Source organism: Ictalurus punctatus, chromosome 5 (genome assembly GCF_001660625.3).
Source record: "Ictalurus punctatus breed USDA103 chromosome 5, Coco_2.0, whole genome shotgun sequence".
NCBI classification, from domain to species: domain Eukaryota; kingdom Metazoa; phylum Chordata; class Actinopteri; order Siluriformes; family Ictaluridae; genus Ictalurus; species Ictalurus punctatus.
Window position 1 is genome coordinate 12,155,462 of NC_030420.2, and position 21,115 is coordinate 12,176,576.

Genomic DNA, 21,115 nt, shown 5'->3' on the forward strand with positions numbered 1-21,115 from the left:
AGGTGTTACTATGACTGGGAGTTGATTTAAAAAATAATCAATTCTTCAATTTAGAGTCGTTGTGAATCTAGAATCAACTCCAAAGCTTAGATTCAACTCCGATCAGGGGAATGACTAGTTCAGACTGTTCATAAGTATTGTCTAAATAAAATAAATCACTATTAAGTTACATATAGAATGTATACAATCCTACCTGATCAGTCTGATACAAATTCTGATAAGTCAAAGGTAACACGTAATTGTTTTTTCTTTTTATTTTGACTAGATATACAAGTAAGATTGAAGATTGTTACATAGTTCAAATTGGCTGTACTTACCCATCCAGCTTGCTGGTTTAAATTAGTATTAGCCATTTTAATAGACGTATCTGAGGTTCTTTGGGAGGATGCCAAAAAACATCCAGTAGCACTTGCTCGCAAATCAAGCACAAGTAGGCACGTGCAGCCAACTAAAGTGGATACTGCCATCTCATGGTAGCTGCTTTTCTTAGGCACAGGTGTGTGTGGATCAGGGAGATATTCGTGTGTGGATTGTGCAAGAAAACCGCAGAAAGTCAGTCTCAAAATAGAAATGAACCAAACAGGATAGACTCAGAAAAGCAGTAAATGAATGCATGTGTCACCTGATCCACAAATGCACATCTTTCTTGTTGTATGCACAAATTATGATACATTAATACAAAATAGAACATTTGTATTCACAAATGTTTCCATATGTAAAAATAGTTGCACATTCATGTAATGCCGAATTTCACAGACTCAAATTGTAAGGCATTTGTTTGTGGACAGTACGATGCATTTGCAACATTTATCAAGTTCTTGTATAATTGTGCATACATTTGTTAATAGTTTTTAGACTAATTTCATCCCATAATGCATCACCTTCGAGGACACCGATAGACAACATGGTTTTCAAGAGTTATGAAATTTCATTCAGCCAGACTACAACATTCAGTCAAGAATGGATTCCGAAATGGATCAGCATGTCATCTAACGGATAAGTTTAGCTTCTGAACATGTGATATATAAATAATGAAATGTTATTCATGTGAGGTATGAAAGTCTGAACTTCAAGCAGGACCGCCGAAGTAATAACTAAATGGTGTAGGCCTATAACAGGTTATGGACATTCATGAAAATACACTTTCACATTCTCAGAATTTTCTGTAATATGTACAATATCCAATATGCATTTGGGAAGAAAAACAACCCACTTATAATAACAAAACAACCTGTTTGCTCACATGAACGCGTGCAATATGAATAGGCTCACATTCACTCTGTTGCCAGAGTGCGCATCTTAGTTAGCAAATAAGTATTGAACACATCAACATTTTTTTCAGTAAACATATTTCCAATGAGGCTACTCACAAAATTTTCACAAGTCATCAGTATTACCTCAAGAAATCTGGAAATATAAAGAATTCACAACATTAAAGTCCATAAATAAAGTTGTGTAGCAAAGTGGAATGACAGAGGAAAAAAGTATTGAACACGCAGTGTTGAAAAAGCAGTTCTCCAAGGCAAGGTAAGGATCAAGTTGAAATCCATAAGTAATTATACCTCCTATCTGTGCAAATAAATATCAGCTGGGTTAGTAAATTGATGGTTTATAAAAAGGCTTTTCATTATCAAGGTGTCACACAAGAAAAATCTCATAATGGGTAAAGGCAAAAAGCTCTCCCAAGACCTTCAAAACCTTAATGTTGCAAAACATATTGAAGGAATCGGGATACAGACGTATTTAAAAAAACTGAATCCTCCAGTAAGCACCATTGGGGTCATTATCCGCAAGTGGAAGCAACATCACTCCGTCATCAACTGGCCCTGCACAGGAGCTCCTCGCAAGATTTTTGACCAGGAAGTCAGAAGAATACTCAGAAGAGCCAAGGACCACTCGGAAAGAGCTCCAGAAACACTTGGAGGCAGCAGGTGCCATCGTCACAGAGAAAACAATAGGCAATGCACTCCACTGCTCACGCTCACTCTGCAAGACTCCATTACTAAAGAAATGGCATGTCGCAGCTCGTTTAATGTTTGCTACAACTTATTTGGTCAAGCCTATGAAATACTAGGAGAGGTTAGTCTGGTCAGACGAGAGCAAAATTTTTGGCTGTCATACTACACACCATGTTTGGAGAAGAAATGGCACTGCACATCAGTCTACAAACACTATACCAACAGTGAAGTTTGGAGGTGGAAGCGTCATGGTGTGGGGCTGTTTTTCATTGCACGGTACTGGCAGACTTCATATAACTGAAGGACCGATGAATGGAACCCTTTACCGGGAGATTCTTGAGAAGAATCTGCTGCCATCCACCAGGATCATGAAGATGAGACGAGGGTGGACCTTCCAGCAGGATAACGATCCAAAGCATACAGCAAAGGAAACTCTCAATAACTCTCAGAAGGAAATAAAAAAAATAAATAAATTCAAGGTATTAGAATGGCCCAGTCAATCACCTGACTTGAATCCAATTGAACAAGATTTAAAGACAATTTGTTTAGATGAATGGGCTAAAATCACACATGAATACTGTTGCTGATTAATTTCTTCATACAGGAAGCGTCTTGAAGCTGTAATTACAAACAAAGGCTACTCCACCAAGTATTAAATAAATTTCACCTAGCGTGTCTTCCCCCCCCCAGCTCCATTCTCCTTTATTACAAAACTTGATATATGGACCTTAATGTTTGGATTTATTGAGTTAATACAAAAATCTGGTGAAAATCTCATGTGAATAACCTCATTGGAAATATATTTACTGAAAAATGTTGACACATTAAATACTTATTCCCCCCCACTGTATATTACAGTCATTATATTTCATTATTAAATAAGCCATTTTATCAAATGATCATAATCACATCAATTCATTTTACAGTCCTACTAGCCTATTATTTAGAGTTTAAATAAATAAATAAATAAATAAATAGAAAATTCAATTGGGTGAGGAAGCTGGTGTTTGGAGTGAAACTCACACCCTGTCATGCCGGTGGCTATATGACACAGCAGTAGATACATCTTGCGGTATTTAGGTTAACGATAAATCAGTTAATTAATCATTAATTTAAATGAAGATCGATCATGGGAATTTGTGTAAATTGACATCCCTAGTAGTAACCAATAAACAAATCACACCCTCACCTTTACTGCAGAGTTTTTTTTTTGTTTGTTTGTTTTTTTTAATCAGCACAAAATAAACACGGGGGTGTCATCGGCGTTTTTCCCTCCCCGCTTTTAATTCGCTTATGAATGCCCAAGGGGCCATGCACATTTTACTTTAGCAGCAATTCAGGGGCGATGGGCTCATTATTATTCTTAATGAAAAACACAACAACAATGAATCCAAAATACTGCTAAACAGGCGCTTTTACATTTCACTTTGAAATCCAAATCTTCCGCCATCGTCTTGTCAGTCAGCTTGCCTCACTCTCGTCACTCGATAAATGAAATCTGACTCCTGCTGATCTGTGCTGCGCCTCTGACTTATTTGGCTCATGCTGAATTGAGCAGACACTTTCAGTTTTTAATTGTAGCGTCCGTTTTCTAACGGAATGAAATTATTTCTATTACTATAACAAAGCAAAAACGACAGTAGGGGCAGTGCCTGGGTGGGCAAGTGATGTAATCAGTGTGCGTCCCCAGCACCATTTAACACTGACTACCGCAGTATGTGTGTGTTCTGTGATGAACTGAATAGAATCAGGGAAGATCTCGTCACTACAATATAAATTTATTTTAAAAGATACAAAAAGGTAAATTTTCATTTGAAATTTTTGAAATTGTCTGTTTTTAGGATTACATTATAGATTGGTTTGTCTGTTCTATATTTTACTGTCCTTTTGAGTGTTCTTGTTTTGCCATGGTAAACTTGGATTGTGGTTTTGCCACGTACACACATTGCAAGGAAGGGGAACAAAGTCAACCTAGACAACCTTTAGCAAGGGCAGGATTGTGCAGGAAGCATTAGCATAAGGATTGAACAGAACGTTTAATTCAACTTTAGCATTTGTTGACCTTTTTTTTATTTATTTATTTTTTTTTAAACAGACCCAGATACACTAAGCTAACAGAATCATATTCAAGCAATTTGCTGATTGTTTATCTTAATCAAAGAATTCCAGCACATCAGTATGGAGAGCTCACTGGAAAAGGCTAAAATCCTGATGTGCAACAGCTGGATTAGGAGCAATATGTGAATCTTTTTTTGCATTATCCACTGGCGCCTCCCTCTGTTCAGAAGAAAAACTTAGAAACTACTGCATTCATTGTTGAACCAGTACTCTATCTTGATTTATACTTTAATTCTAATAATCTTGCTAGCTGCATATCTGCCATCTTCTCCAGTTCTGTGCTTATGGTTTAAGAATTAATGTACACAATCACAACAGCAGTGAGTGCAAATTTCCATGCATTCAATTCATCTCCAAGACCAAATCGATCATGAATTTTACAGTCTTAACCAACAATTAGTATGCAACATAGGATATATCTGTGCAGAATATAATTCATATTGCATGCTTGCTTTGATTAGCTTACATTAAAATTTAACATGTAGTCACATGTTTCATTTTCCCACTCCAACCTATCCACACAGACCCTCTTGACTAATTTCACCAACTTTTGCAGTTGAATTATTTTTGTTTATACCTGCCTGTAATGTTTGTTTGTTTTTTTACTGAACTTAATGGGAAATATTTCACAAAATGTAAACCTATGTCAATTAATTCAATTAATTAGTAATTTAAGGCATTTATAGTGACCCTGACCAGGATAAAGCAATATAGGTTTTCCCTACCACTTCGCTGAGTGCCTTAAGCCGAATGAACGTAAAAAGGCATTTAGGCGACATATCAGAATGAACATAAAAACAGTGGTGAGAGTTCTATGCGCTGAAAAAAATAACACAGATGTGGCTTGATCTCAAGCGGAAAAGTAAGCTGGCAACAGGAATGACCTGCCAATCAACAATCAGTGATTGTACGAACGTCAGTATGATTGGTGTGACAGATGCTCATCGCCAAGCTTATCAAACAGCTGATCGGATATTTCTCTGTATAGTCAACTCAGATAAGCAAGTTACAAACCATCGATAAGGTAAGCTTCAATAAAGAATAAATGAAGTATAAACTTTTTTTTTGTTAGGGAGCAATTCTTGTGGATGTTAACAATAGTGACAGCAGATAGAGAAAGGACATAAATAATGTAGCCTATGTTACAACTAAAGAAATTGCTAACCTAGCTAACTTACATACATATGCACTAAATTAAGTTACATTAGACAGTGAAACTACTTAGTTAACGTTACATACTTTGAACTAACTTGGCTTGGAGGCTAGGTTAGGCTAGCTGTAAGTTGGGCTGTGTTTATACGTAACGCCTTTTTCTGATGCAAACCGATGGTCAGAGCTTTTTATCATATAATAATGTTGTTCCAAAATGCTCAGTGTGTCCCAAAAGCAGCTCAGGACATTTCTGAAAAACACTGTCTACTCCATATGATTACCTATTATGTAAAGTAGGTGCTGACTGCTTCAAAAAAAGATGTTATGCATGAACAGTTGCAGTTCAAGAAATCCTCAGTCCATCTCTGTCCTTGTGCTGCATTTTCAAAATAATTACATATGTATTTCAACTTTTATTCTACCCATTTGTACAAGTTAAGGTAATCCATATACAGTATATTTTCATCAGATCTCATTTTCATTAGTTATTTGGTAAAATGACTTTTGACAACAAGTACAGAAAGTGTTGCCAGCTTTCCTTTACAAATATGGTAATGGGTAATTGCCACCACGCCGGAAGTCTTATGAAAACCCCTAGTTCCTCAAGATGTGTGAATGAATGCATCATGCAGTACCATGTGAGCAACCTGCCTCATCCAATATGCTCCTAGGGTAATGAATGTGGCCTTTCTTTGCAGCACAAAATTCATACCATTCCTGCCTGCAAGTTCCAATGCACACCTGTAGTTGGGGAAAAATGAATGTGGTGAGCACTTTTTCCTCTCTCTTCTGCAGTCTTTATTTCTGAAGCATGACACATTACAGATGAACTATATCAAATATAAGAGAGGATCACTGTAAATGCTACTGGTATTGAGTAAATCAAACTTTGAACACAATGAAAAAGAAGGGTTTCCCCCCACCTGATTTTTTATTTTTTGCATACAGATGCCTGCAGATTACTACAGCTGGGAGCTATTAGCTGGGAAACACAATTGGACCAAAGGATGAAGCTTTTCCTGGTCCAAGTTCAAATTTGATAACAATACCAAATAAAACTAATATTTTACACGTTTTTCTAAGGCCAGGTCCATGCATTTTAACAAGATCACCTTTTGGAGACTCCAAAGGGCACTTGGTAACCATGTGCACATACCTAGGATAAAAAGGCTACCACTCTTGATTTTTCTAATAATTATAATCGCTCACATCCAGCAATCGACAAAATGTATATTCATAACTGAAACCTTTGCACCCTTTTATGCACTTTCACCACTGGTTACACAGCTTTACACAGGGACTTTTACATTGAAGAGTTGAAACACACCTGTGAAGCTAGGCATCATTCTTTTCAGAATTTCATTGGCTATATGATGGGCCAGTCATCGACACAATCAGTTGCAAGAGGCTCGAGTATTTCATGATGGAATGGGGGAAGGTTCTTCCCTTCAGCACAGACTCTCAATGGATTTTCACACTGATGTACTTGATAAAAGAGACAAACACAACCCAAGGTTTTGTTGTCACTATGTAAAATGATCATATTCATCACTTGCATTTTAAATTGGTTGTTGTCACTGGGACAAGGAATTATTATATTAGTGGTTTATCAAAAACATGCTTGACAATTATAAAAATAAAATTAAAAAAATAATTTGTTGCAGCATTACTACAGTACTGTCACAATAATTTCCTTCCATCTTTAATTTTACCAGGAGAAAAATTTACATACAGTATCTCACAAAAGTGAGTACACCCCTCACATTTTTGTAAATATTTGATTATATCTTTTCATGTGACAACACTGAAGAAATGACACTTTGCTACAATGTAAAGTAGTGAGTGTACAGCTCGTGTAACAGTGTAAATTTGCTGTCCCCTCAAAATAACTCAACACACAGCCATTAATGTCTAAACCGCTGGCAACAAAAGTGAGTACACCCCTAAGTGAAAATGTCCAAATTGGGCCCAAAGTGTCAATATTTTGTGTGGCCACCATTATTTTCCAGCACTGCCTTAACCCTCTTGGGCATGGAGTTCACCAGAGCTTCACAGGTTGCCACTGGAGTCCTCTTCCACTCCTCCATGACGACATCACGGAGCTGGTGGATGTTAGAGACCTTGTGCTCCTCCACCTTCCATTTGAGGATGCCCCACAGATGCTCAACAGGGTTTAGGTCTGGAGACATGCTTGGCCAGTCAATCACCTTCACCCTCATCTTATTTAGCAAGGCAGTGGTCATCTTGGAAGTGTGTTTGGGGTCGTTATCATGCTGGAATACTGCCCTGCGGCCCAGTCTCCGAAGGGAGGGGATCATGCTCTGCTTCAGTATGTCACAGTACATGTTGGCATTCATGGTTCTCTCAATGAACTGTAGCTCCCCAGTGCCAGCAGCACTCATGCAGCCCCAGACCATGACACTCCCACCACCATGCTTGACTGTAAGCAAGACACACTTGTCTTTGTACTCCTCACCTGGTTTCCACCACACACACTTGACACCATCTGAACCAAATAAGTTTATCTTGGTCTCATCAGACCACAGGACATGGTTCCAGTAATCCATGTCCTTAGTCTGCTTGTCTTCAGCAAACTGTTTGTGGGCTTTCTCGTGCATCATCTTTAGAAGAGGCTTCCTTCTGGTACGACAGCCATTTAGACCAATTTGATGCAGCATGCAGCGTACAGTCTGAGCACTGACAGGCTGAATTCCCACACCCCTTCAACCTCTGCAGCAATGCTGGAGGCACTCAAACGTCTATTTCCCAAAGACAACCTCTGGATGTGGCACCGAGCACGTGCACTCGACTTCTTTGGTCGACCATGGCGAGGCCTGTTCTGAGTGGAACCTGTCCTGTTAAACCGCTGTATGGTCTTGGCCACCGTGCTGCTGATCAGTGTCAGGGTTTTGGCAATCTTCCTAAAGCCTAGACCATCTTTATGTAGAGCAACAATTAGGGATGCACCAAATGTTCGGCAACCGAAATTATTCGGCCGAAAATAGCAAAAAAAAGCCGAATGAATTTGACCGAACAATGACGTGTTTGATGACGCAACCAAATAGCCTAGCAACCGAAGTGAAACGCGCAAATGTCATGACCTCGATGAGGGGGCGCGCGCATGCACGAGCTACGTGCTCTTCGGATGTTTACTGTGGACACGTGCGTTTCTTTCGTTTCTGTTCCGGAGCATGTTTCCGTCACGTCGCGAGACGTAAGGGAGTAGGAGTACGGAAGCAGGTAAAGACGTATTTATTTAAGGGCAGGCAGACAAATCAAAATCGTAATCCAAAAAACGTAGTCAAGACAGGCAAAGGGTCGGGCGATCGTCAAACAGGCATAAACGGGGAAAAGCAGGAGTCAAAACACAAAACAAACATGAACTAGTACTATGGACTGGGAGCGGAAAAACCAGCGGGGACTAAATGAAGTAATCTACAGGTTAAACTAACTAAATCTATCAAGGAACATAACATTAACAACGTATCTAACTATACTATATCTACTATAATACTCCGCGAGGTGTACAGGGACGCGAGCGGTATATATCCCCAATATAATCAGCCGTATAGAACCGAATATGACCATTTTTTTGCACTCGTCAATGCACTTTTTAATGCACATTTTTGTTGTAGGCTACAGTGTGTTACATTCTTTCAGCAGTCAGTTATAGGCCTAACAAAGGCTATTCAAGGGGGGCTCAAAGATGATCACATCAAAATACTTTTATTTTACTCATTTATTAATTTAAAGTTATATTGTGCCTTGTTGGTAGCCTATGCCTGCTGGAATGAAAAAAAAAATGTTCAGTGTTAAATAAATATTTTGAAATTGTAGCTTTTGTAATTTATTTTTTTCTTTGAAAAGCAAGACAAAATAGTAAAAAGCACATTTTGACTAATTTATGCAATGGTGAAAAAAATGGAAAAATAAATGGGGGGGAAAAAAAAAAAAAAAAAAAAACCACGTGTTCGGCCTTCGGCCAAGTTTTTCATTATATTCGGCTTCGGCCAAGAATTTTCATTTCGGTGCATTCCTAGCAACAATTCTTTTTTTCAGATTCTCACAGAGTTCTTAACCATGAGGAGCCATGTTGAACTTCCAATGACCAGTATGAGGGAGCGTGAGAGCGATGACAGCAAATTTAACACACCTGCTTCCCTTTTCAGCTGAGACCTTGTAACAATAACAAGTCACATGACAACAGGGAGGGAAAATGGCTAATTGGGCCCAATTTGGACATTTTCACTTAGGAGTGTACTCACTTTTGTTGTCAGCAGTTTAGACATTAATGGCTGTGTGTTGAGTTATTTTGAGGGGACAGCAAATTTACACTGTTACACAAGCTGTACACTCACTACTTTACATTGTAGCAAAGTGTCATTTCTTCAGTGGTGTTACATGAAAAGATATAATCAAATATTTATACAAATGTGAGGTGTGTGCTCACTTTTGTGAGATACTGTATATTGATCTGTGCAATGAAATTTGAAATGCATCAATTCTGGAGCTCAATGCTTAGGACTTTGTTAATTTGGAGTTACAACAAAAGAAACAAACAGAAAAAGTAATGCCTTTTTCCAGAATTTCTAAAGTGACATTTGCCCTGATAAACTCCGAATGTTCTATAAATAAGAGCTATGGTGACCTGTATGTGATTAGGTTTCATTCAGATCAATGTCTCTTTTCATCACAAAAGACAAGCTCCGCTTGAACACCAACCACTGAGAAATCCATGGGTTCTGTAGCAACACAAAGAGCTCCATGCATTCATAGACTTATTCTTTTGCCACACTGGAGGCAGTGAAGTCTGCACCAACCAACAGCAACATTACACTTATACTCAACATGAGCACAGTACATGATAGGGCTGCAACTAACGAGTATTTTTGGTAAATCCATAAATCTATCGATTACTTCTTCAAATTATTGATTAGTTGGATTAAAAGGCCAGTTATTATTTTCTGCATTTTTTTCCCCCATTTTTTTTTATTTTACATTCTGCCCAATACTGTCCTTCAAACATTGAGCAAACTGAAGGCTATGAAAAAGGTATTAAAAGTATCTATGTGGCCTATGCTATACATTGTGCAAAGGATTTTAAAAAAAAATATTAACATTATATTTTGAAAAAAAAACAAACAAAAAAAAAACACCCCACAACAACTGATTGTTCACAACCTTTAAAACAGAAGTTAAATCACTATATTAAAAATGTTAAAAAAAAGAAAAGAAAAACAAAAGCACAAACTAAGTGTTAACTGGTAAGAGGGTGAAAGTTCTGCAGTAACACAGACATTCACTCATTTGAACACAGTAACGTGTTACTTTATTCGGAAATGTATGACACTTCTTACATTTATATACAGTTACATGTTATAACCCATTACAGTTATTGCTTTCAAAACACCCCCCAAAAAAACAATTACTTTTATTTCTTAATATAACATCAAAGAACATATTTAATCAAAATGAATATTTTATTGCGTTATTGCGCTTCCTTTCTATTGCACACTGTTTGATTGATGCACATGCGTGGACTCACACTCATTCGGTGAAGTTTAATGGAAACTTGCTTGCTGTCAGGACAAGCCTTTATGTAAAATGGAAATACTGGCATGAATTTCCAACATTTACAGATAAGGAAAAACATAAAAATCTAATTTCTGTGCTGAAGATAAGGTGTCTGGAACACAGTAAACAGCACACACATCTTTTGCACCATTCGACACGACAAGCCACGTTAATACACTCCTGAGTCTGTGTGAAGCGCTTAATATAAAACGGTCTCATGTTTTGGACAACCTGGATCGTGCACTTTTCCCGCAGCAGCTCAGTCTGACCTCCACGGTTTTTCAGATGCATTTTATTCATAGAAATATGTTTTGCCCTTTACGCTTGTTCAACACCGTGAGAAATAAATAAAACGCTAATTCACATCACACATGATCAGTGGACTATAGATACAACTGAAAACAAATATCTTATTCGGATCAAGCAGACAACGTGTTCTTAAAAAGACCCAAATAAAGATACATTCAGGTCCGCTATTCTTGTAGTGTTTTTTTGTTGTTGTTGTTTGTTTTTTTAGGAAGTTTGCCAGAAAGCTTCACAGGTTGAGATATCAGGTTGTGCATCAGGAGTGGGATCCGACAGACAAATACGGATATTTAAAGCACTAAACAGATTCAGATACTGATACAGATAGTGTCATTACAGCCCTGCAATGGAATAATAAGACCTCTATATTACACAGACATGCAGACAGATTCTTGACAGTAAAATCTTTTTCATACTGATTGATATCAATGTCCCATTTATGGTGTTCTGATATTTACAGTGGCTTGCAAAAAGTAATCAATGCTCTTGGAATTTCTCAACTGTGTTTGAATAACAAATGATAAATATTAGGGCTGCAACTAATGATTATTTTCATAATCGATTAGTTGGGCGATTAAATTTATTTATTTATCCGCGCAATCGATTAATCGGACGGGGCAGGGCACACTTTCAGTGCCTTTTTTTTGTTCATTTAAAATGAAATCCACAAACTGAGTGTTACAAATATAAATTCAGACTAAAACTTTACACAACTGTTTGTCCAAAACAGAAAAGAACCCAACCCAACACACACACACACACACACACACACAAACACACAAGAATATATATTATTAATTTAGGACTGTAGTTTAATTCTGTGCTTTTTGTGAATCCATTAAAAAATAAAAATAAAAAATAAATAAAAAATTTTTTAAAAAATGCATAAGTACTTATATATAAAATATAAATATAAACCAAGTAAATAAGATTAGATAGATAGCATTATTTTTTATGGATGCACAAAAAGCACTGAATTAAACTACAGTCCTAAATTAATAATAAAAACTCCCTTTCACTGCACCTTGTGGTTTGTTACTCACTGCCTTTAGACATTATTTTACTTTTGATCATAGTGTTTTAAAAAGACATTACAGATCTTACTCGCGCTACACTCTGTATCACTGTGTCTGCATCGCACGTGAGGAGCAACGGGCCTCATTACTAATAGATCACTTCCGTTATAATAAAGAACAGAATTTAAACTGCAAATGCCCAAATATAGCATATAATGACAATAAACAGAAATTAAATTAAACCTTTTAAGCGGTGTTTAATATAAAATACACCCCTGCCTAATTAAACCTTTTAAGCGGTGTTTAATATAAAATGCACCTCTGCCTTAGAGGACTTAGAGGTCGCACACTTTCTTCCTCAGTCACGTGACTATTTCGCCTCCGTCTGATGAGGACTGAGGTCATGTTGGGAATAAAAGGTAACGCTGAAAGAAACAGTTAACTGAAGAAAGTCAGTGTCGGTGAGTCTGAGGCTAAAGCTAGCGGTGTCGCATTACGTGCGTGTGATGTCAAGCGCTGTCGACGAGGAAATGGCTTATACTTACAGAAGTAATGTAGGGAGTAAATGTACCACGCGCAGAACAACTAATCGATAATGAGATTCGTTGACAAAGATTTTCATAATCGATTAGTTGTTGCAGCTCTAAATCAAGATTTGTTCAAGACAACTTTCAAAGCATGTGTCGTACCAACTTGACACAGAATATAACTCAAAACCATCGCTACAATGAAATATAGTGGCGACATCATGTTCTGGGGACACTTCATCCTCAGACCCTGGGCTTATTATCAATAATGAAGGGAGAACAGAGAGATATTACAAACAAACCTGCATCAGTCTGTTAAAACACACAACAACAACAAATAAAGTTTGGAAACATTACCTTTCAGCAAGATAATGGTCACAAAGCAAAAACAATCCAGGGATGGTTAAAAACAAAAAAGTGAATACTGTCCAGTGGCCAAATCAAGTCTTGATCTGAATCCCACTGAGAATCCTCGGCACTGTTTGAAAACTGAAGTCAACAAACAATATCCAACCAACTTGAAGAACTTGGAGCAAATCTGCTTGGAAAAATGGGTGCAGAAAAAAAAAAATAATTCGCTCATTCAGTGTGCAAAGCTGGTACCAACAGACCTAGAGCTGTTAATGCAGCAAAAGGTGGTTCTACCAATCTTACTAGTCTTAAGGATTGAATACTTACGCAGGCAGCATTTTTTTTTTTCAAATGTCAAAGTCTTAGTCAAAATTCATTGAGAGAACACTTGTTAGCAATTTTAAAAAATACACACTGTAACAATCTGTATAAATGTCATTTGTAATCCAGATGAATCTGATGACTTAAGGGGGTTGAATACATTTGCAAGGCACTGTAAATATCTATATTTGTAAAATGACAATTCTTTCCCCCAACCCCCACCCCCCACAATAAATAAATAAATAAATATATATATAAATAAATATATAAATATATAAATATATATATATATATATATATATATATAAATATAAATATAAATATATATATATATATATATATACCTAAGCATAGCTAAGTCTTGCAGTTCCTAGTACTAACTAGTAAGTAACTTGCCATGGTAGCACAAAACTTGCTCTCACTGATCATGTTACAAAACTAATGTCATTTTTAAAAAGACTGCCCTTGTTTCCTTGAATTATTTAAAATGAAATGATCCAATATTTAAGAAGCATAACATTAAAAATAAACGTGTTAAAAGTTTTGCACATCTCACCACACCCTGTTCAACTACAACTGAACTTGTTTATGTACTGGAAGATAATCAATGTATGAGACTTTGGGCTAGTCAATATAAATGCTCAGAGAGCTTTACAGTTTCCCCAACTCCACACAGTGGAGCATTTTGGATATAAACATAAGTTTGTCCTCATGCATCAGTTTGATTTCCACAGTGTTTAAAATGCCCCCCTGCCTTAGAGGACTTGGAGGATACACACTTTCTTCCTCAGTCACGTGACTATTTCACCTCCATCTGATGGTGACTAAGGTCATGTTGGGAATAAAAGGTAACGCTGACAGAAAGTAAACTGAAGAAAGTCATTGTTGGTGATTCTGGGTGTTTGCTAATGCTAGTGTGCCTATGATGTCATGCGGCATCGCCTAGGAAGCGGCTTATACTTCCAGTTAGTAAAAAAAACACTAATGTTATATTTGAGATGATATTACCTTTCTAAAATCCACACACTAGACGGTAGAGTGCACAGTGCATAGTTTAAGTGTATAGAACTTCATTTGGGACACAACTTTAGTATTTACTCTCCGAAGTGTTTTCGGAACAGAAGTAACGTAATGAGTAAATCTCCCCGGTGCCACACGCAGACCAACTAATCGATAATGAGATTCGTTGAAGACGATTTTCATAATAGATTTTAATCGATTAGTTGCTGCAGCTCTATACACACACACCGTCATTCCCTCGACAGATTCTGTTAATAAGTTAAAAACAAAAACTACAGCCTGTCATATTACTGAGAAACCACAAAGACCTCAATCCTGAAGACTTTCTCATGGCAGAAAAATGAAAACAGCAGCTTTATCTCTAACTGTTACAATGCCTTGACAGTGAAGAGCCTGCTGAAAAAAATGTTTAAAAAATAAATAAATAAATAATAATAAAAAAGGATTTTGTTTTGTTTATATGGCACATCCATCAAACAAGTCCCTGTGCAAGTTGTTAATAGAAAGAATACATTAATATAAATCTTTGTTTGTACAGTTGTTCAATATAAGCTAAAGCTTAGTACATCTCAGACAGAGCACAGGTCACTTCCAGTCCTGGAAGGCCATTGCCTTGTAGAGTTTTAAGTTTTCCCTGCTCACAAACCCATCTGATTAAACTAATAGGCTAATTATCAAGACCTCCCTATGGTTAGATAAGGACTATTGAGAGAACTTGAAACTCTGCAGGGCTGTGAGTCTCCAGGAATGGAGATGAGGAACCCTGCTGTAGAGGGCTCAAAATGCTGCTGCAAATTGCTCGTTATAACTCATCTCTGCGGTATACAGATTGGGACAGAGGGTATAAAGCCTGTTACTGATCTCCACTGGGTTTGTGCACAAACTGGTTTGGATGTGCACTATTGAAGTAATAACTTTGATTGGCCTGTTAATGAGGCAGTCCTGATCTTAAAGGGATAGTTCACCCCCCCAAAAAAAATTATTCTGTCATCAATTACTCAAGCTCAAGTCTTTCCAAACAAATAAGACCTTCATTCAGCTATGGAACACAAATGAATACATTTTAATGAAACCTGGGAGATTTCTCTCCCTCCAGTTACAGTCCAAGTAACCAAAACTTTCAAGTGGACGTTCTCACGATACATTAGGACCCAGAAGCGTTGCACTGTTTCTGTTCACACAGAACAATCTTTGTAACAAAGATGTCTGCAGATTTTGACATAGAGGAGTATCTATGTGGAAGAGAAGATATTTTAAATAAATAATGTTTTAGTTTATTTGCACAAACAAAGCATTCATAATACTTCACAAAATTGGGATTAAACCACTGGAGTCACATGGATTACTTTTAGGACACTTTTATAAACCTTTTGGAGCTTGAAAGTTTTGGTCACTTGGACTGTAAACAGTGAGACAGAAACCTACCAGGTTTCATTAAAATGTCTTCATTTGTGTTCTGAACATGAACAAATGTCTTACGGGTTTGTTTTGTTCGTTTTTTTTAACACCATGCCAGCTTCTGTGGCTATTCCCATGGCGAGAGATGTGTAAGGAACTCTAAGTTTTTAAAATCCATTTTTCCTAAAAACTCTAAAACTGCATTAGGTTTGACTTTGTTAAAAATTTCTTCAAGTGATGACTGAACAAAAAAGCTTTCGCATGTGGTTAAGACCAGTACAGTCTAATAAAACATGTTTCAAGGATAATGGACTCTGGAAGAAGGTACATGTTGGGGAGTCTTCTCCTAATATTAAAAAACTTGTGTCATCCTGGAGTGACTTATTCGACAGAGGGTGTAGACAATCTGGTCCCAGTGATTTGAAAACAGAGAAATGTTTCTTTTGCCAACAATAGGGCTGATTTCATAGAGTTTGTTCATGGTGCATTGGTCCCACTCAGTTTGCCATTTGTCGTTAATATACAAATTTATTATGGGATTTTAGGTCAGTGGGAAGTACTGGACAGTCTTTGAAATCCGCTTCTTTAATTTCCTGGGATTCTACATTGTCCAGGCACCCAGCAGAAGTAGATATTAAAATTGTGGGCCTCCAGATCCAGCAATTTGCAAAGAATCTTTACAAGATTTGGGTGATAATTTTTTAGGGATGACAGTGCTTGAAGACATGATTTTGAATCTGAAATTATCAGAAAGTTTTTCTGTTGCATAGTCTTTATGAAGTCCAGTGCTAAAACGATAGCGTTTGCCTCTGCTTTAAATATTGAGCTGTGGTTGGGGATGGGTATTCCTTTTTTTTTTGGTGGTTCATCTATATATACACATTGGTATATGATGGATATTTCTCTAATGTAGAGTTGTTATTGTTGAAAGTTATTTGAGTGGGTTTCAGTTTTGTTAGATCTAATTTTTTTTTTTTTTTTTTTTTTTTTTTTTTTTTAAAGTTCCATGGGGGGATTATACAGAAATGTATCTGTTCCAGTATGCTCAGATCTACTTTTGAGATTTTGTAAAATGTGGTTTGAGCTGTAGTCCACAAGGTCGGATATGTCTTGGTTTTTGTTCATATAGGCTTGAAGAAGGAGTTGGGAAAACAGGATGGTAAGCTGGGTTTTCTTTGTTGGTCTTCAGCTTTGGTGTATAGTGTAGGGCTAGTTTGAGGCATCTGTTCGACAGAGAAAGTTAATTTGCTTCTACATACAAACTTTGAGTTGGTGACATTCTAAAGGCCTATAATGCCAGTCGTATGCCTTGATGATGCACCGTGTCCAAGGGTCGGATGTATAATTTCCTAGGAGATCCATACACTATACATCCATAATCCAGGCATGATCGAATTAGCGTTCTGTAGAGTTTTAAAAGAACTGAACTTTCTGCACTCCATTTTGTTTTAGCTGAAACTTCAAGACATTTATATTTTAAAATCTTTATGTGAGGGATAAAACTCAGTTTACTGTCAAGAGTTATTCCAAGAAATTTGTTTTCCTTAACCACTCAGATGTGTTCATCATCCATGGATATCCCTGGCTCAAGATGGAGAGAGCGTAGCTGGCAAAAATGCATACAAACAGTTTTGGTCTTTGAAAATTTAAAATCATTTGGTACTGACCAGGACTGCATTCTGTTAACTGTCATTGGATTTTCTGTTCAATGTTATTGATGAATTTGCCTCTGTAGCAAATACCAATGTCATCCACATAAAGACTGCAATGGACTTATGGGTTTGGAACAACATGAGGGTGAGTAACTGATGACAGAGTTTTCATTTTTGGGTGAACTTTCCCTTTAAGAATGTGAGCCAGACTGCTGTTAAGTACTGTGTATGCATTCAAAATATGCTTCTAGAGTCTACAAAAATCAGTGCTTGCAAATCATGATCACAACATACTGACAATGTCCCTAGCTGATGATTTAACATTCAGTATTTACATTTTGGCCCTATAACATACATTTTACATCAACGTTAATGAGAGTTAGTTTTTCTTTAAATGTATGACAATGACCTATCCCCATCACATATGGTTATGTAAGAGCACATGTATTTGAGCATTGCTGATTTAGATGTTGCTGCCCTTGTACATTACACGTACTTGGGGGGCGGGGGGCATACTAAGCTATACCCTTCCTTGTTGCTGGGGTGGCACAACCAAATCAGTCCTTCCAGGATTTTGCGATCATGGAAATTAATGCAGAAATCAAGCAAACGCTGCAATATTTGGAGGAGCTTGTAGTTTTTTAATGCTACTGCAGAGTTGGGCCAAGACACATCATGTGACATCACAATGCACATTCAGACAAAGCCCTCTTTGATACACGTGCAACAAATATGAGTGAAGCTTATATTTTTTAAAAAAAGGCTCATTTACCAACAAACGTCAATGCCAAAGACCATGCAAAACAACTGCAATTTTGCGCACACACAAAAAAAACTGCAGCAAATTCAAGCATTTTTTGCCACAACAATCACACAAAAATACATAAACAAAAAGACTCCGTGAAATCCTGTACAGACTATGGTATATCTTTAGTATCATTAATATACATCTTTCACTTGGAAACATGGGATCCGGCCCGTTAAACATTCTAGTATGGTTCCCCAAAAATTTTAATCTATGCTCTAAATAAATAAGTATCATTTTGTGGGCCTTAATTGAATTGAAAGTTTAGAAAATTAGCTAGTCTATGTTATTCCACTAGGATACAAACAACAGAGCAAAAAGCCCATAAACTGTGCTAATATGTAATTCTTGATTAGCAAACTAAATATTTGACCCTGCAACCATGTCTCTTTCCAAACAAACTCTTGTAGGGGGTTCAGAGCAAATCTTACTATCTTTCTTTTATTAATTAATTAGTTTGCAAACAATATTGATTCTTACACTGAGCTAGACTTATTTATATAGAGTTCCAAGTTGTAAGACTTAAAATGTGGAATGACCTGGAAAAAAAAAAAAAAAAGTCTTTCATCTGTTATCTACATTTCATTTATTTTGTGCGTGTGTGTGCATTCAGAATGTACCTTTCAGATAAAGGCAGTTACAGCAACACATTTCGATGGACATTTGTCTACTAAACCGATGTTTTGGTCCAGCCCACTTGACACGGTGACCAAAAACATGAGTTTACCTAAAATGACACCCTCGTTTCAGAGCAAGCATATAATGATATACTATATGACTCATTCCAGGTAAAATATACATGCTAAAAAGGTACAAAAGGTGTACTTTTGAGGGTACCATCCCAGCCACAAGCAAAGGTACAGTTTAGTACTGTTGTTACTCCCTTTAAGTGCACCCGCGTGTCAGTATGTACTAATGTGAAAGTGGAAGTCACACGTAAAAGGCAGGTACTTTCCTGAGTCTTGATGCGACAGCGTTAGCAATACAGGTTTCCTATTTTACAATGAAACAGTTGCCTTTGTTTATAAACAGGAAACAAAAACAATAAACACAAGACTTCGTTGTCCGGTTCTTAGGTATATTATAGTACCATTAACATGTAGGCGGGTGATTTTCACAGCGCTACATATGCTGCACTGCTGACAACACAGATTTCCAAATGCTATTGTCATTTTGATTTATAGTACACAGCCGCTAACGTGAAGTAAGTACAATCAAAACAAACCGGGTAGCCTAAAGAATTCGCGTGAATAGACACCCTGTCTCTAATACAAACAGAAAAACGATTCTTTGATAACGAAGCGTGTTTTTCGCTCAAAATATTAGCCTTTTATCCGAGTACTGACATAATGAATAGCATCTCGTACTGAATGATGTTTTCAAAGCAATGGCGCAGGCGCGATATTGACAAGCGTGCAAATGGCACCTTCTTCTTTCTGTCTCATGCGCAAGCCCTGTCGTTACCGTGTGTTTTAATGTGTCAAATGTGCGTAATTCTTTTCTTTCTTTTTTTAAAAAAATAATTTCCAACTCACCCGTTGAAGGTAACGTGTCTTTAGCCAGAGTCCACAGATTAAGCACGTTTCATGAATGTATACTGCCGTATATCAGCGCCGCGCCTGCTCTAATCCCAGTGTCGATGTGGCTAGTAGAAAGAAATGGCACTGTTCTGATTCAACGTTTAATTTGTGCTTTTAGATTATTATTCCTAAGGAACCTCGTACAGACATGCGTTATGACGCAGCACGTATGTAATTGTATCGTTACTGGCCACATTACTACCGGATGGCGGATAGAACCACTTACCAATAGCTGGCCATGGACCTCGGTTAGTGCCAGGTACGATCAAGTTTCTGATAGAAAGCAACAAGGACGAATCACGTTTTAGTATTTTGCTATTAAGCCCCGCCCCATGTAAAGCAACCAATCGTGAATTAGGTCAGCATTGTGTTGCGTAGGTGCGTCTGTTTTTCGAGTTCATACGCGGCAGCAGACGACAAACCAAACTTCTTCCTAGCTGAGATTACCAGCTGGGGCATTTAAAGAGAGCGAATCTAAAGTCATTTTAAATCATTTCCTTGATGGTTCACTAGGAATGTAATCCCCTGTATATTTCACACGATTAAATTCATACGTTTAATCCATGAATTTAAAATAACACCGTTAGTAATGCGGTATTGCGAATAAAATGCGATTGTTAAATAGCCATTTAACAGGTGATATAACAATGTATCACCACTGCTTTGATAAAAATGGAAAATTCAACTGTTAAAGCATGCAATACGTTACCACGAATCAGTGAATTTTAGTTTAATGTGGGTTTATTATCAGTAATAAATGTTTTTGTAATATGATGTTTTTCTTTTTGTCCCCTTCTCCCCTCTATGCCTGTGTTTGTTTATGATAGTTTATATGTATGATGTTATGTTTTTTGTTTTTCTACGCGCCCATGGTGGAAACAAATTTCCTCTTTGAGGACCAATAACTTATCTATCTATAAAGTAATCAAGGTAATCACTCAAAAAACAAAAAAAAAAACACTGTAATGTTGCCTAAACAATGGCCAGTAGCAATACTAATTTTGCCCTTGCCATCTGATGCCAATCCTGTAGCCTTCATCTAGCTGCTCAGCAATGCTAAGCTTTTCAAAAACTGTAGCCTCATAGCATTGTTACGATCCCAGATAGCAAAATTTGTCTGGCCCACTTGTGCGCCACATACTTGCTTTAGTTCTGGCCCAGTATACGCCTGGGTCCTCGGCCCAAAACTGGCCCACACACTGCAAACCGACACATACAATTTCCTCCGGCCCAGACACTGTAAAGTGACTTATATTGTTTTATGTGGCCCGGGTCTGGCCCAGAGACAGTCTGTAAGACAGATCTGGCTGAGAGTTGGCTTGGTCCCTGGGCCAGAT

The 21,115-nt window shown here is 37.3% G+C and overlaps 1 protein-coding gene across 5 annotated transcripts in view; it reads right to left on the bottom strand.

Moving 5' to 3' along the window:
* The window catches only part of ralgps1 (Ral GEF with PH domain and SH3 binding motif 1), a 150,774-nt gene extending 130,704 nt beyond the window's left edge, over positions 1-20,070 (bottom strand). For 2 of the 5 annotated variants that reach the window (XM_047155523.1, XM_017467358.2), the window contains exon 1: positions 19,734-19,998. The gene's annotated coding sequence lies outside the window, so the exon portion shown is untranslated. The other 3 variants (XM_047155519.2, XM_047155520.1, XM_047155521.2) reach the window with 3 other exon arrangements.
* Between the last annotated feature and the right edge of the window lie 1,045 nt (positions 20,071-21,115).